Source organism: Haemaphysalis longicornis, unplaced genomic scaffold, assembly GCF_048455015.1.
Source record: "Haemaphysalis longicornis isolate Haplotype H1 unplaced genomic scaffold, Haemaphysalis longicornis Haplotype H1 scaffold_5, whole genome shotgun sequence".
NCBI lineage: Eukaryota > Metazoa > Arthropoda > Arachnida > Ixodida > Ixodidae > Haemaphysalis > Haemaphysalis longicornis.
The window spans coordinates 153,461,002-153,475,884 of record NW_027526385.1 but is presented as its reverse complement, the minus strand read 5'-3'; positions in this window follow the sequence as shown (position 1 = coordinate 153,475,884).

Here is a 14,883-nt window from a genome sequence, read left to right as displayed (position 1 = left end):
AAGAGGTCCAGTAACCCTCTTGAAGGGGGGAGTTGTAAGGTCCACTTATGAGATTAGCAGCCGGGCGCCCGGGCTGCGCGTGAGAACCCGCCGCTCTGTCTAGCGACGTAGCACTGCCGACACTGCGCTGCAACTGCCGCTAATTCGTCGCGGCGCGCACGGGAGACGGATTGTCTTGCCCACCGCATTCCTCAAAGATAATCCCCCATTGAGAAAGCAGACACCGCTGCCGGATTCCAGGAACGCCTGCCGGACCCGCGGAGGTGGTGGGATAACCAGCGTGTCTCTATTGTTGTCGCGCCCTGGTCAGCATGACGCACGGTCACCGTCTTTCCCGCTTTTGCCCCCGCGGGGTCGCCCGAACTTGCTCGTCTACGAGCGTGCCGTTGACCCGAAGATAGCGGCGCCTCATTGAATATTCCGTGACGTGCTGAGTGACAGCTATCTACGTGAATTCGGGCACTCCCATACGCGTGTACGAACGCTACAGGGGCGTTCCCGAGAGAGGGTGATCTCGAGGTTTTAAAAGGCCGAACTTGGCCGTTGGAAATGAGTCTTGTCTGAGCGCTGAGCTGGCAGTTCCCGGCGAGACAAGGAGTCTCGACCGTTAACGCTAGGTTGGGAGTTGTGAGCCCCTAGTCGAGGTTAAGATCGCGTCGGAGGTTTAGGGTGCAGTGCCGCACCGGGCAACTAGACGGATCTTGCGGCGAGACAGAGTCTCGGCCGCGGTTTCTCGAGCGGTTTGTGTACGCTCCGAGAATAGGAGAGTTAGACGAAGCTGAGGAGCTCGAGTGATTTGTGCGCACTCGGAGCTAGCGTCTAGTTGAAGTTTGCAGTTTTTCTTTTTATTACTCATGTACTCAGTTATCCTACTGTAAATAGCTGTACATAAACTTCCGTTTCACTTAATCAACTTCAACGCCTCGAGTTCGTCAATTCGACCGCCGTATCCAAGAACTTCAACACCATCGCCCAGCCAGCCACCTGCCAAATCAACCGGAGCCCGGGCGATTGGGTTCCTGATCGACACCGGACTTCGGGGAAACGATCTTTACTCCCCCGAACGAGCTGTAGGCTCTGCGCCCAAGGGGGAGCGAATAGCGGCCACGCAAACTCCTCGGGCAGAAACAACGCAGGGGTCGGAAGGGGACGGAGACGAAAGGGCCCGTTTGTGCTGGTTTTGTCACAAGCCTGGGCACTTTTCCCGTCAATGCCCCGAGAAAATGCGTAGTACGCAGGGAAACTCGGATCGACGGCGGCGGTGAAAGGCGGTAGCTCGTCGTCGCCATCGGGAAGCGAGAAGAGAGGGCAAGACAGAGGTTGTGTGAGGGAGCCCCCAGGGCACCCCAACGCTGGCGCCGACGGGCAACAGGCCCGCTCCACATGCAGGGCTTATGGAGACCCCTCTTCTTCTGCCCCACTCATGCGAGTGCAATTAGTCGGTCAGGAACTTTTTTCACTGTTCGACACAGGCTGGATGGTTTCTCTAATCGGGGAAGAAGTCTTCGAAGCCTGCCGGAGAAGAAGAATCCGGGTCAGGTCCGCTGCGACCTCTTTGAGCTTAGCAGCAGGGACAATGAAAACAGAGGGAGCCGTTAGAATCATGCTCACTTTGGACGGCAAGAAGCGCAGGCAGCGTTTTGTTTACTTGCCTGGCTTGTCCACCTCGGTCGTACTGGAGAGGGAATTCTTTTCAAAGGTGGGCATTGTGCTCGACATGAGTAGGAACTGCTACCAGTTCGGGCCGCTAACCCACTTCCTTTCGCGAACACGCCTACTCACGGTTTACGACCGCATCTGGCAACCAATCTCTACTGTGCCGCGGAGGGCCAGAGGGATGCGTCAAGAAAGATGTGTGCTGAGGTCGAGGCGATTGTCGCATCTTTTGCAGGATCCGATGATCAGCGCCGAATGTTCGCGGCAACATTGGTGCCCTTTTCGGATTGCTTTACCGAAAGACCTGGCTTGACAGATGTGCTAGCGCACGAGATAGACACGGGTGATGCTCGGTAATTCCGGCTCAATCCGAGGCCGATAAGTGCCCATAAGAGGAAGCTCCCTGACTGCGCACTAGATGAAATGATCGCGAGAGGTGCAGTGAGACCCTCACGAAGCCGCTGGGCATATCCTGTAGTCTTGGCACTGAAAAAGACGGTTCAGTACGGCTGTGCGTATACACTACAGAAAGCTGAACGCACTGACCGAGAGAGATGCGTACCCTTTCCCGAGTATTCAGTCGGTGATAGATCAGCTGGGCAACGCTTGCTACTTCACTGTGCTGGACGCTATCAGAGGGTACCTGCAGATTCAAATGTCCGAAGCTGACATTGAAAAGACCGCATTCACCTGCCACCCCGGGGTCTTTGAATTTACACGACTCCCATTTGGCTTGTCGAACGCTCCAAGCCCGTTCATGTGGTTGATGGAAATCGTCTTGGGGGACGCGAGGTACAACTATGCGATGGCCTACCTGGATGATGTGGTGATCCATTGTGAGACCTTTGAGGAGCACCTCGTTCACTTGAGTTCCGTTCTTGAACGCATGAGTAAGGCCGGCTTGATGATCAACCAAAAAAAAGTGCAGCTGGCATCATCTAAGGTCGATCTGTTGGTGTTTGTCGTAGGCAATGGTACCCTAAGACCGAATGATGAGAAGCTGCAGGCCATCATTAACTACCCTCGACCACTAGTTGTGAAAAGCCTGCAAAGGTTTTTGGGCATGGTTGCTTACTACAGGCAATTCATAGCGCACTGTACGGAACTCGCACGGCCTCTTTACAAACTGTTGCGTAAATACGTAAAGTTGGTCTGGGAAAAGAAACAAGAGGATTCATTCGTTTCTTTGGGTTGCGCAAAAGCGTGCCCTGCTAGTTCGCATCTTCCGGAACTGAACAAACCTTTTTTTTTTGCAGACAGACGCTACTGACTACGGTGTGGGAGCTGTTTTGTTGCAGAAACACGAGAGCGAGCTGCGGCCAGTCGCTTTCGCGAGCCGCACGCTCACACTGGCGGAGCGGAATTACTCCGTAACAGAAAATGAGTGCTTGGCTATATGTTCGCATTGTCGAAGTTTGACAAGTACCTAGATGGAGCGGTCTTCACCGTACAGACCGATAACCACTTTAGACCTTACAGACGGATTTTAATCCCCTTCAGCACTGACGTGGCTCAAGGGGCTTAAAAACCCCGCAGGCAGGCTCACGAGGTGGGCGCTGAAGTTGCAATGTTACGAGTACACAATGGAGTACCGCCGAGGCTGCACTAACAAGGTAACCGATGCTTGATCGCGCGTGCCGCTGGAGGCGGGTGCACGCGCGGCGAGCAGCCGCGATGGAGGTGGCGGAAGCGCGCGCGCCGAGTTGAGCAGTTTCTTTGGCGGCGCGCGCCGCCCCGAGAGGGGGAGGAAAGTGCTGGACAGGAGTCGAGGCCGGCCACAAAGAGAAAGAAAAACGGCATCGGGCAGCGGCGATTTCTCGCCCCCCGAGAACGGAGGCACAAAAGAATCTGTCGTGGTGGGAGGTAGTCAGTAAGAATGAATGAATGAAAATTAATGATACGGGGGGCTTGTTAGCCTAGTTATGGAAGAGGGGAAAGGGAGTGGGGTGGCCGTCAGAGTCCTCCGGTCAGGTCTGCCGCTCGCACGAACTCCCATAAGGAAACGATCGTGCTCGCGGCGTCCAAGTGAGGGGGCGGGGTTGTCCATTCTTCCAATGATGTAACGCCGGCGCCCTTGTGTGTGTGCTGAAAAGACTAGCGAGCGGCGTAGCTTGCACCGGCAACGCTGAGGGGTTTGACGCGTATCTGCTGGGCGAAGATTGCTTAATTACTTCCCTTCATTCCCCAACTGGACGATGAAAAGGCGGTTTCATCCTCCTTGCGAGTCGTAGTCACAAGGAAGTTGCGGAAACGGTTCACGCGGTACTTTCATGACTCAGCGCTGGCAGGACAATGAAGCGGCAGTAAGACTTACGACAAGTTATGCCGTGTCGCGACCTGGCCAGGCATGAGGAGAGACGTGTTGAGCTGTTTCCGAGTTTGCCCTTTTTGTTAGGTAGCAAAGCCGCGCGCTGGGAAACCTGTGGGTTTCATGAAGCCGGTGGAAAGCAGATACCCGCTGCAGATTGTAGCGTGTGACGTAATGGTACCCCTCGCAAGATCCGCGCCAGGAAACCATTTCATTCTGGTTATAACGGACCACGTTTCTAAGTGGGTGGAGTTCTTTCCCCTTAGAAAGCTAGCGTCGAAGCGGATCGTAGAGAAGCTGTTGGAGACATTCACTCGTTTCGGCTTCCCCTCCGACCTGATCACTGACAATGCGTCGTATTTCACAAGCAAAGTCTTTTCAGACTGTTGTCGAGCGCGGCACATTCGGCACACGAAAACGAGTCCTTATCATGCTCAGAGCGACATCACTGAGAGGGTGAACCAGAACCTGAAGTGCATGCTGGTTGCGACAACCCAGGAGCAAAAGGACTGGGATGCGCGTTTGCCTGAGCGGGCTTTCGCGACTAGGACTACCGTAAATAGGTCAACGGGTTCGACACCAGGTTATTAAACTTCGGTAAAGAGATCGCTGTCCCACTGGAAAATGCACTGCTGTACGCGGCGGCGGGTAACGCCCCTTCTCTGTGGCAGTGCGTGGCTAGGCTCTGGGAGCGCCTTTTGGCTGCGCAACGCATGGCTCAGGAGAATATCGACTTGGCGCGCATGGAGCAAGCCGAGCAGTATAACAAAAGCTGTCGTCACATTGTGTACAACATCGGTGACCTAGTCAACCTAGTGCTCAGGAGAACGCGCCCACACAGCAATGCTGCCCGCGGCTTCACCGCAGCGCTCGCACACACATGGCAAGGGCCATACCGAATTAAGGAGCAGACAACTCTGCTCACGTATGAGATGCAGTGTCTTGAAAGCGACGACCTGGTGGGTCCTGTGCACGTTAGCGATCACAAGGCCTATCACGTTCGCACTGGCGATGACGAAAAGGTGGTAGCGAAACCAGAAGGTGGGACTCCCGTTTATAATGAGAGAACGGCCGGCGATAGGGTTCGCACCCATCGCTACGACCTTAGGGTGCGGTAGTGTCTACGCCCCTCGGGTCCGGGTCTAACGTGGTTCTACCACGGAGCAACCCGCAGCGCCGCACAGTCACCGCTTCAAGTTTGATCGCGCCACGTGTGTGGCGGTGCGAGGCGTGGTTTTGTGCCTAGCCGTTACGATGCCAGCCTGGGCCTGCCGACAGCGGGCCCTTTCGGAGCGATTAGGAAGCTTCTCGCCACCGGCCTGGTGGTGCGGGGCGATACGTTCGTGCCTGAGCGTTGCGAGTCCGGCCCGGGCCTGCCGAGCAGAGGGACTTCCTGGTTTGACCCGGGAGCTGTTGCCACGGTACGGGGGTCCTGGTGCCCTTCGGAGATGTTAGGCGGCTGCGGTTCGCCTCCTGGTCCCTGGCGGAGTCGTGTTCGTGGGTTGGAGGCCTGCTGAGCTCCTCGCGGAGGTTTAACCATGGCGTGGAGGCGCCAGTGGGCGCAGAGCCTACACTCGGTCGGGGGCTTCCAGCCTCTACGAGCGCCCGCCAACCGGGTTTGCCCCAGGCTCATCGTGGCGCGTCCGGTTCCGGCGCCGAGCAGCGGAGATCCGAGACCCCGGGGAGCTGTCGGGAAGAGCCTGGCCGTTCCGTGGAATCCTGCACCGCGCAGCCGAGAATGCTCTCCTGCGGATGCCTACATGGTGGCGATGGCGACCGAGCGGGATGCTGCCGCACCTTGGCAGTTCCGGCCCACCCGCGGCAGCACAGGGTTGCCTCAGGCGCGGACCAGCGGTTCCACGTGCAATTAGACCCCGAGAACAATCTTTCCTGATGCACCCGTGTCGCGTGTTTGAGGGGGGAGAGATGTGGGGGCGCGCCTTTGCGCGATGCCTTCTGGAGTGGAGGGTGTTGTTCGGAGCGCTTCCGCGTGCCTTGCCGCGACCCTCCCCAGGCCTTACCGGTCGAGCGCCCACCGGCCGCGGGACCTGGGGACGCCGGCGCCCGAGAGATGGCGCTGCTGGACACGGAGCAGCGGGCAGTGGTGTGGCGAGAAAGGGTTTCTGGCGGGGACTGGGACTCGGCAGGCCAGGGAGTTTGTCTGGTGTGCGTCCTAACGCGGACTAAGAGTAAGCTCCATGTAAGAAAAGAGTTCTTTCACGCAACCGCAGCGTGCCCCTTCCCGCCCGCTGAAGAGAGCTAGGTCCACTGGTGGGCTTGAAATCAGGCCCACGTTCGGGTGCCAGGTGTGGGACAACTCTCTACGGCATGCCAAGGAATGAGGCACACTGCGGTTGCGTGAAAGAACTCTTTACTCACATGGAGCTCACTCTTAGTCCGCGTCCGGACGCACACCAGAAAACCCCCTGCCTCGGGAGGCCAGGGGGTTTTTCTGGTGTGGCTCCGAACGTGGACCAAGAGTCCCAGTCCCCGCCGGACGCCGTTTCTCCCCACGCCGCTGCCCGGTGCTCCGTGTCCATCAGCGCCATCTCTCGGGCGCCGGCGTCCCCAGGTCCCGCGGCCGGTGGGCGCTCGGCCGGCGGGGACTGGTGAGGGTCGCGGCGAGGGGCGACAAAGCGCTTCGAGCAACATCCTGCAGCCCAGAAGGCATCGCGTTAAGGCACGCCCCCACAATATTCACAGAGTATTTTCATCCTTGGGTCGCATTCATTCACAAAGGACAGGTACAAGGTTAAAGTGAACTTTAAGGCCAACTAAACGCTCTATAACGCCGTTAAAATTGAATTTCGGATGCTAGTGTGATCGAGATTTCGGCGCACGTTAAAGATCCCAGGTGGTCAAAATTAATCCGGTGGCCCCCGCCACGGCGCGCCTGATAGCCTGTACATAGTGGGTGCAGTAAACCCCCTTATCGATCATTTAATGTGGGCTTCTTCTATAGCAGCTCTGCATACTTTTGCTCCCACGAGGGCGTGTGCAGGAAAGGTGCTGGTAATGCAGGAATTAGGCGCGAAAAAGCGCGATGGAAGAAAGGAAAAAATCTCTTTAATCAACTGGACAGGGTAGGTAAAACAGCTCCCCAATTTGCGACGGCAGACGGGGGTGCAGTTACGTGAGAAATTCCCGTACACTCCCAAATAAACACACACACAGAAACGCAGGACACGTACACACATAAGCAGGCGGAACAGTAGTAAGATAAAAAATGGCTGCGGCTTAGCACAGCTAAACCGGGATATTCAAAGCGAACGCTTGGCATAGCCTGAGTAAGTCTTGGTTTCAATTGGTAACTTTTGATTTAGCTTTAGTAGTTACATAATTCGTGTAATTCCTGCCGTTATCTACTGTTGTGGTCCCGCTTCCGCTGTTTTCCGGGCCGAACGGCTCGCCAAGGCGATCCGCGGACGGTCAGGCGTCGCTTGCCGACGCCGGCTGACAGCCTTCAGCTCCCACGCAAGGCTCAAAGACGACCGGGCTCGCTCACACTCATGGCGAAGCTCGCACGCACACAAAGAGTCACGTGGAAAGGCGCGAACCAGCTACGGAGAGCGCATGCGCAAAGCCGGCGGCGAACGCTGCCGTGGGCGGAGCTCGGTCCTCCGAGTCACGTGATGCGCTGCCAAGGGTAAGGCGCAGCTTCCGTCAAGTGAAGGTCAAATTTATTGCAACGGCAAATCCACTCGAATAGATTAGTAAAGCTTTGCGTTAAAATTTTGTCTGTCGAGTCCACTGGCACAAAGAAATATCAACTCTTCTTGTGTTGCCCTACGTGACGTTGCTTAGGTCCCCCAGGGGCAGGAAGTTTCGTTAAAGAGATCTCGGTGGGTAGAGGCTGTTCCAGAAAGGTTTTTGGGGTGTTACTTTCCAAACGAGGGCGTGACCTTCGAAACGAGGTCACGCGCCGAGTTTGTGTTGGAGGTCATTGCGAATTGCTTCGGTGAGGCAGAGGCGAAGGATGTCGGCCAAAGCTTTAAGTGAAAACTCGCCGTACAGGTGGCGATTGGTCTCCTTTGATGCAAGCAGGCTTCATCGCGCCTACACAGAGCACTTTGTACCCGAAAACGTCGTCTCGGTCGATTGTTTCTAGGGGGACAAATGTTCTCGTTGGCTTCGCCCAGAGCGAAAGTGTGAGCTTTTCCCCGGAAAAACTCTAGATCAGCTCCACGTCGCCGTTTGAAAGGTACTACAGTAATCAAGAACTTGCAATGAATACAACGAGCAGCTCGATGGTATAGTGGTGTAGCCATGAGAGGGTGTTACTGTTTCACAACGTCCCCCGAAATTTTCAGAGCGCAGCATTTCCACCTTCCCTCCTTCAGCCTTTTTTGCCTGGGCAGTTTAAACACCTATCTACGTATCAAAATTTACAAAGGAGTATTGAAATGACTATGATGAAAACCAGAATGACGAAGCTACTGTTCTGGTGAAGTCTTTTTAAAGCGAAGCTTTTTCCTCTACCAGCGAAAGGTTCTGTCGCAACCGTTGGTGTCAACGGAAGGCTCCCGCAAGCAGATAATAGTTACTGGCCGCACCAGGAATCGAACCTTGAATGAATAGAGAAACGAAGCGAGGACATGTTGCCTTACCGATTGAGCTACGAGCACACGCGGATACGGGGGGAGACAGACGGTGCACTCAACGAGCACAACTGCGTGTTTACCTCCTGCGTTCTCGCTGAACGCACGTCATAACGTCACCCTTCAGTTCCTCCATCGCAAATCTGGCGCGTAACGCTATCGCTGGGCAGTTGACCGGGCAGCCTGGAGTGCTGGACGTTCGAGTAAACGTGCAGCGGTACGTCGCAGACGCGCACGCGGACACCGAGTAAGTAATGGCAAATCTCAAGGCCGCCACCAACATCTGTGGCATTGAGGCGAGTTCCCGCGAGCCGTTGTGAAGCTACACGGGCGTGATCGTGGTCAACGAAATGACGATCACGGCCGACGAAGTCGTCTCCAGCCTCGGGGCGGTTCTCAATGACAGGCAACGCATGCACCACCACACATGTAACTGCGATTATTCATTTCTGTTCATGCCATAGCCGAAAATCAGGTGGAAACATTCAGACGACGAACACCCGTGCCCATCTTTTCTTGCTCACAGAGATGTGGGCGCATGCGCGGACATGGTGGGCACTGTCGCGGAGAGAGAGAGAGAAAGAGAGAGAGAGATAGAGATAGAGAGAGAGAGAGAGAGAGAGAGAGAGAGAGAGAGAGAGAGAGAGAGAGAGAGAAGAGAACGCCTTTAATAAAAGCTGAAGAGGTCAGCCCACTAACGGTAGGACTCGCTACTCCAGATGGGGTGAATTCAGTGAGGTGACAGCGCTAAACACAGAGAAAAAGAAAAGGAAAGAAAGAAAGGAGGGGGGTTCGCGCAGGGGAAATGCACACATATATAAAATGTACATGCACGGAGGGTTCAAGCAACCTCTTCTAGCCCTGTTTTCACAAGAAAAGTAAGCAGAGTTTCGGTGCCCAACACTGCCTCATCACGATTTCGCCAGGGCCCAAGGAAGTGCTAGCGTTCTAGAAGACCACTAGTACTCGCACAAGAGGCGTCGATGCTGTTGCCCGCTGACTGGCATATCGCGGGCAGTGGCCGAAAATGTGCCTGATGTTGTCGGTAGTAGAGCACACTGAACACAATCGCGACTCCACCCAGCCCAGCTTAAACAATAACCTTCGGGTGTATGCAAAGTTCAGTCGCAGCTGGTGTAGCACGCCTTCAGTGCGCTTTGGCTTTTGAGTTTTTTTGTGTTGCCAAGCGAAGAAATCACTCTCTAACCTTGTATGTGAGTACCATCTATAGAATTTACATGTGTTTATATTTTTCACTCTCTCGTATTGGCGTTGTGAAAACACTATGAAATTTGAAAGGACTATAGTTTTGTCCTAGCAGACGAACAAGGGGAGCCTGTTTTCTATCCATGCAAGCTGATGTATTACAGGAGACGGGAACTCTAAGTAACAACCTCTCTTTAAACTATGTGTGACAAGTAAATGAAACTCGGAATAATCGTACTGTCGAATTCGCGTCCAATTGCATTACAATTGTTTTTAAGAAAGCTTGCATGAGGAAAAGCCAACTCTGTCACGTTTGATCCGAAGAAAGTGGCTGAAAATAAAGTTCTTCCCACCTCAGAATTGTAGACTAACACGAAAATCTACTCACCCTTGCCATCAACAGCTTCAGTGTGAGAAGTGCCTCTTGTGAATTTCGGCAGTTTTTTCAACTATCACTACGCGCCCACAAATTTACGGCGTATAAAACCGTTCTCGGTCATCGTTATACTGAGGTGGCCACTGCAAGTGTAAGTACTGCTTAGACACTTATTGCATTTTCCCACGGATGACTTGTTCAAAGTTATCTGCTTTGAAGGGGCCGTGTAATGAGTGTACGTGATTAGCGGTCGGGGACTGGTGTTAGTACCGCCATCTCGCTTTATATCTTTAGTGGCGCCATCTAAAAGCAGCTACTCAATACTCGATTCATTCTTACTAGGTGGTGGTAACCACCCCCGAACTCGAGGCACTTCAATGCAAATTTATGCCCCATTTTGGAAACCGGAGCAGGCATTATTGCTGTAGTTTGACTTGCTTGAATTGCGAGAACACATAGCGGAACTGCAGTTTAAATTGCGAGAACACATAGCGGAATTCAAGGTCAACTCTTGGCTGTCCAGAAGGGCCGCGTAACGGCGGAGAGTCTCGTGCTCTCTGTCCCGCAGTGGGAGATGCCCTCTACACCTTCATACCTGTCAAGTGTCTTTCCGGACCGCATTTGTAATTAAAGCTGTACCACCACCACCATGGCACTGATAGCTGCCTCTATGCTGGTTGTGAGCGGAGTAAGTGCGCTCCAAAGATTGGCTCACGAGCTCGCACACGTGTATTCAAATGAATAAATTTGCCAAGTACGGTAGTCAGAAGACGGGTGCTTACTAGTCCCAGTGTTCCTTCTTGTGTGCGGATGGTTTAGTTTCCGGTGGAAGCCTTCGTCTCTGACGGCGTCATACTTCTGCCCACTAAAGTTAATTGTATGCAAAAGGGCCCCTGGCTGGAAAATCATGGCTATTCACCAGGCCTTTAAATGAGGCAAGCTAACTACTGACCACGGCATACGTCAACCACAATCATCGTGCTACCACCATAGAAATGATGGCTGAAATGATTGTTAGGCAATGATTGAGAAACTTTTAATTACAGATAAAAAAATGTATGTGTTTGACGTGATCTGTGCTTACAGTTAAAGGTACCGCTCTACGATTTATGCCTTCCTTTCCTTTATCGATTCCCATGTGGGTTCGGGGGAGAGACAACTGAACGTGGGTGCTGTGATAATGGCGCTTCTTTTTTCCCGCGCGCAAGAAACACCTTTCCCGTTGTTGCCGAAGGTAATCTTGCGCCGTAAGGAACAACATTTGAGATATCTCTCTCCCTCCCTCCAAGAGGTCTTTTGAGTTAAGGTGCAATGTGCTTCTATTTCTTCGGTGTGAAGACACGCACATAAACGGGACCATCCATTCGTCTCCTTTGATTCATAGTAGGGCTTAACGCGCCGACGCAACACTGGCGATAAGGCCTGCCGTAGTGGAGGGCTCCGGATTAATTTTCACCACGTGGGGAACTTTAACGTGCGCCGAAATCTCGTGCATACGGGCGTTTTTGCTTGTCGCCTCCATCAGAAGAGCGGCCGCCCCGGCCGGGAATCGAACCCGCGACCTCTTGCTCAGCAGCGCAACGCCTTAGCCACTGAGCCACCACGGCAGGTATTCGTCTCTTTTGTGTTCTCGGTTCTGTGCTATAAGTGAATTCGAATATTCTCAACCGACAATCGCAGCAGAAAGTTTAATAAACCTGCTCAGCTTTCGGCTATCATCTCCGAAGAGAGCGACAGCTAATGTATGTACTGTTCACAGGAATCGTCTTTATTTTGTTTTTTGTCTCAGGTAGAGCAAGGTAAAACATCCAGTAGTGAAAAAGTACACCCAGTTCCACCCAGTGTAAAATCTGGTGGAACGTCCGAGCTGTGGGATCCTTTTAGGAAGATTACGTTTAGCTTCACCTTCTTTTTTGCACGTAATGACAAAGTCGTCTTACTGGCTTATTGTCATATATAATTCGCTTCCAGATAGTTCAGGTAAACCAACAAATACAGCCGTGTTCTGTAACCACCGTACCTCAGTTGGTAGCCATGTATTGACAGCAGACAGTTATTACGGGACGTTTACGACTCCAATGTGCACTAATTCTGACAAGTAAACAAATATCGACGTGTTGGTAGAGTCGTCTTAGCGGCTCATTGTCTTGCAGTTCATTTTGGTGACTTCCATAAGGCAGCGTATAGAGCCATTTTCTGTAATCATGCACCCTCAGTACATAGCCATGCTTCACTACGCAACCCGCAGTGTGGGAAAGCCAGCTTACACCAATTTCCAAATGTCGGCTTCACCTGTATTCACAACTGATTTGCTGCGACGGTATTCCTCTGGGGACAGTATCAGCCATCTCATATCAGAACATGAGGCCCTGGTACCCGTTTTATATATTTATGGATTTTTTCTGGGCAGGGAACCGGCTTCTTTGCGGCCGAGACACCTGATCCAGATAGAGTGTGATACGATAGCAGCAGACACTGTCGTCAGGGCCAGCTATAGAAGAGCGCCATTGTTAAGGTGTAGAACATTACTTCGACATTGCGTACAGCTTCAGAGATGGTGGTTATAGAAATAACGTAACTTTATTTCGTCTGCACAAGCTAATTAGGCTGGCAAATTAAGTGGGCTACACGGTAGTCGGAGGAAACCTAGCGAACGTGTTGTGCAATTCTCTCTTGCACTGCAAGCTTAATTAAGAGGTGTATCATGGGGAGTATGTACATTGGCGATACTGCCAAGTGCGTGAATAAGGGGCCTTTTGTGTGTGGTTGTGAAAGTGCCAGGGTGGTGTCTAGGCGCCCTCGAAATGTGTTGCCGCCAGCTGCGTACTGCTTTTTTTATAAAATAGCGAAATTGAAACAAATTAAAGCCGTTGAAACATTGAATTCTCGGAGGCATTTCCTCAAAGTGAAAGGAGACAATGGTGTGAGCGTTCTCCCGGCGTTTTGGCTGCTTAGTTTGCAACTCCAGCGACGCGCTGTAAATGGCAGCTACCGCTACTCCCCGTTTTACCGCATGAAGGCTGTAAACGTCAGAGGTCCAACCAGCACCGCGCATTAGACCTAACGACTGGTTCCGATACCCATCCCCATTACCTTTATTTCCGATTACGCCAAAACCCTCCGAAACAGCACCCTTGCGAATACCTCACAGGACACCCGGAAAGTTGCAGACACAAAAGTTTACAGAAAATGTCCTGCCAGCGTCTCATCCGACCCCGGTCCAGGTGCGGATGCCTCTGTGATCGCTCACCTGGTTAGCCCGTTGACACACGCTATCAGGCTCCCACGCTCGGATTTACGCTGCGATGCATGCGGGCACCGCGAGTGTCTGCGTGCTCCTTAGGAACTGGCACGGGGAGTACGCCAGGCCCACTCCCCGGCCCGGAGATCCACGACCACAGGAACGAGCGGTACGCCAGGCCCGCTCACCGGCCCGGAGGCCCGACAATTTAGGAACTAGAGATGCGCCTGATCCACTCGCTGCCCCGAGGGTCCACGACCGCAGGAACGAGCGGTTTCATTTTTTATTTTGTTTTCTCCTTCGCGTGTCTCCGTCTTCTGCTTCCTTCTCGTCGTCGGTCCCACCCGTCATTCACCATTTCCCGCGCTTTCTGAGATGAGGCATTGGCCATTGGGTCATTCCGATACTCCAGGTAACACACCAGCCCTAAAGTCCCACAATTTACCACAATCACCCCGCTTTTTAGAAAGTTGTGGGCAAAACTATTCCAAGTTCCAGAGATCTACGGTTTCAAGGAATTATTTAAAAGTGCCTGACAAGGGGCCGCTTACCAGACAGTGGGACTACAAATGTACAGGGGAAACTATACAAAAGACGCACAGAACACACGACATTCAACGATCACGACCTAAAATGTGTATTCATTTTGTCTAATCACGCCCTGTTCATATAGTCGGCACCAATGTATTTGTGCTTTTGATGTAATGTACGGGGAAACCATACTCCTGAAGTGACAAGCTCCATCGCAAAACCCTGTTGTTGACGTGTTTCGCGGACTGCAAGTACTGCAGCGGTTGATGGTGACATTCAATAATGAACGGTTTGCCCTAAGGGTAAATGTAAAATTTTCGCACTGTCCAGACCAGCGCTAAGAACTCGCGCTCGATAGTGGAATATCGCGCTTCTCGCGGGAGAAGGTTTCGGCTTGCGTAGGCATCAGGATGCAATGCAATATCCTCTCCGGCTTGTAGAAGAACGGCCCCAAGGCTTGCATTGGAGAAATCTGTGCTCAATACGATCTCTTTGGTGTGATCTGGGGCTTGAAGAATGGGAGTTGAGGCTAGTTTGTTTTTCAGGCCATGGAAAGCCTTCTTCTGTGCTGGTCCCCAAGTGATGGTGTTCTTCTCGCCTTTCCGCGTAAGGTCCGTTAAGGGTTTAGCTAGCTCAGCGTAGTTGGGTATGAAGTACCGGTACTAGCCGGTTAACCCAAGAAACGATTGGGCGGCCTTCCTTGTGACTCGTGTCTTGGCGTCTTTGATTTTGTTCAGGGTTTCCTTTAGAGGCTCTACTTTGGATTCGCCTATTTGACGGCCGATGAACGAAAGATGGTGCTACCTTCTTCACACTTGGATGGATTGATCGTCAGGTGGGCCTCTTTGACTCGTTCGAAAACTTGCTGTAGGACTTCCAAGTGCTTGTCCCAAGTGTCAGAGGCTATAATTACATCATCAGAATCTAGATACACAAGGTTCAGGTTCCCCGGTACAGCCATCATGAG